Genomic DNA, 3,277 nt, shown 5'->3' on the forward strand with positions numbered 1-3,277 from the left:
GAAATCACAAAGCCAAAGGGAAAACCTCTCAATGTTTTGCCTTAACACATGGGAAAGTTATATCCAGAAAAAGGGAAGTGACATTCAGAAATTGGAAGTGAGGTAATGCTGTCACCTCAGCTACAGCTTGTATCTTACTCAAATGTGATTACAAGTAACTGAATTGTTCAGAAGATGGACATAAATGACTTGATAGCTATTTTAAGCTTTTCTTTTAAAGATCTTTAATGGAAAGGTAAATTTAAGAGACAGACCTTCCATCTGCTAGCTCACTCCCCAAATGTCTACAAAGGCCAGAGACAGGCCAGAATGAAGCCAGGAGCCTGAGCTTTCTCCAGGTCTTCCACATGACTGCAGAGCCCAGAATTTGGGTCATATCTTGCTGCTTGTCCAGCCACATTATCAGGGAGTTTGATTGGAGAACCAGTTCAAGTCCTGGTTGCTTCACTTCCATAGGAGATGCGAGCTCTGGAGGTGCAAGATTAACCTATACCATTGGTGCTAGCCCTATTTTCAAAAGGAAATATTTAACAAAGAAGCAGCCACCAGAATGGGAGAAAATCTTTGCATACTACAGATAGGGATCTATAAGAACTTCAGAAACTCAATAGCAAAACGATCATATTAAGAAATAGGCAGAGGAAATGAACAAGCATTTCTTCAGCACAACAAATGCAAAGGCTAATAATACTCGGGCTCCCTAGCTGTTTGATGGAACCAAAATGTGGTTCTTGCTTGTATTTTCCTAACTCCAGTGAGATTGCCCTACATTCTGAAACCTAACACCTACTGACATGGATGTGGGGAGAAAATGTACCCTACTCAATTGTTAAAGTGTAGGCTAGTACAACCACTATGGAAGTCAGTATGGAGTGCTAAACAACTGAAAACAACTACTGTATGACTCAGCTATTTCACATCTGGGAATATATCCAAAGTAAGTGAATCTGTATGTGAGATTTGCAACCCTATATTAGCAATACAATCCATGCTAGCAAGGACAGAGAAACAACCCACATTCCTGTTGGAAAAGGAATGGATAAAGACACTGTAGTGCTAAAGATAGTAGGTCTGAAAAACAAAGGAATTCAAGCTAGAACTAAGGAATTAAAAGTACCCTTTTTGCAAATTACATGATTCTCTACATAGGAGAACCGAAAGATTCAATCGAGACTACTGAAACTCGTAAGAATTGGCAGGATAGCAAGATGCAAAATTAATACAAATTGATGGCACTAGTGTACACTACCATATCATGGCTGAGAAATTGTAAGTACAGTCCCTTTTTAAAATAGAGGGATCTCAAATACCCTGGTATTAACCCAAGATGTGGAAGAAACCTAATGAAAATTATAAAACATTAAAGAAATAGAAGACATTAAAACATGGAGAAGCTTACCATGTTCCTGAATCAGCAGGATCTATATTAAAAAGTCCATATTACCAAAACTAATAGATTCGACTCAATTCCTATTAAAATCCCAACATTTTTTCAAAAATTGAAAAGATGGTGCAAAAGTTCATCAAACACAAGAGACTGAATAGCCACAGCTATTCTTACAAATAAAAATCATGCTGGAGGACTCATCTCCAGACCTGAAGACCTCCTACATGGCAGTGGTCATCAAAACAGTCTGGTTCTAGAAAAGAAACACAAGATCAATGGAACATGATAGAATCCCTGGAGGGAGCCCACACATGTGCAGCTAACTAATCTTCAACAAGAGAACTGAAAACAATCCAGGGGGAAAGCCTGGTCTCTCCAACAAATGCTGTTGATCACTGAGATAGCAACCTACAGAAGTAAGAAGATAGATTCATACCTGCCATCTTATAAATCAGCTCTAAATGGATCAAGGACCTAAATCTGTGCCCAGAAACCATCAAACTATTAGAGGAAAATGTCCCGAATGGCAGGACATGACACTCAAACCCTGAGGGTGGACTGGGAATGCTGGGCTGCTAGTCCAAGAAACAGACACACGTACTGCATGAACAAGAATGCCCCATGCTCTCTACTTCATTGCTCATATATACCTTCTTTAGGGGAGGAGGGGAAGGGAGGTGTTTCCTGGAATTATCTATATTGAAACAGGAAAGGAACTAACTATCTGAGCAGGAATGAGGGCAGAGGTTCTGTTCCACTTGCTTTGCACAGGATGTTCTAGCAGCAATATCTTGCTTGCTGTGGGCCTGCTTGCCCAAGGCAGGTTTTGCAATGCAGCAGGCTGTCAGGCAGGCCAACAAGCCTAAGGCCTGTAAGCCTGTTGCTTCCAACAGCTCCCCTTTTTTCCATGATACAATAAGGCTACGGCTTGGTAACTGCCTGTCTTAGGTCCTCTCACCTCCCGTCAGGTCCTTATTTGTCATGGGAAACTGAGACAAATGGTGAAGACTAACTCCTGTCTTAGGTTGGTACCTCAGCGGGTCAGAGGTTGCCCATCTTTAACTACCTGCCCCAGCTACTGTGTAATTGAGAGCCAGAATGGAGGGTCTTGCCCTTCCTCTAGGGCTGCGAAGGCTTGGCTTATGGCCACAACCTGAGCCTGTTCTCACTGTTTTTGCTGCTTAAGCTGAAGGCACAGCAAAAGGAGGCCTATGAATAAGTTATCACAGTGGAAACTCCCGCCCAGTTCCTGAACAAATGGATCCCCTGAGCTATAATATCTACAAGAGAATTCCAGGAAATGGGATCAACATGGGTGGAATTAATGGCAAAGATATGTCAAAGCATGCTGGTCAAATTTTTCAAAGTGTGCATTCCAGGAACCATTCAACCTGTAAGAGCTCACAAGAGATTAGCAAGTGTAGAGAAACATTCCCACTTTGCAGTATGTGTCACCTCAGTGTTGAACCCGAGTCATGTCTTCTAGTATTCCAACTTGTTCTTGTAATGAATTAACTCCTTGATTCAGCATCAGTATTCCTGAAAAAGCTTCAGGAGGATTCTAGTCATGGGTCCCAATGGCAATGGAAGTGGGATCACGCTCATTATTCCCCAGTGTATCTCCGCCCTTCTGGAGGGGAATGGGTTCCATAGGAATAGAAGTAGTGAGACTGGGAGAATGGTGTTTAACTAGCCTTTTGAGAATCCATCTGGGACTATCTTTATCCTGTGGGAAAACACAAACACTTCCTCTTCCCCAAATAAGAACAGGGTCTGGCCCTTGAAATTGTCCAGTCAAAACATTTTTCTAAAAGACACTGGGTGTTTTCTCTAAACGTGGGTTCCAATGATGATCTGATGCAGAGTTGCCCTCATGGTCAAGATTTTAAA

This window comes from Ochotona princeps, chromosome 4 (assembly GCF_030435755.1).
Source record: "Ochotona princeps isolate mOchPri1 chromosome 4, mOchPri1.hap1, whole genome shotgun sequence".
NCBI classification, from domain to species: Eukaryota; Metazoa; Chordata; class Mammalia; order Lagomorpha; family Ochotonidae; genus Ochotona; species Ochotona princeps.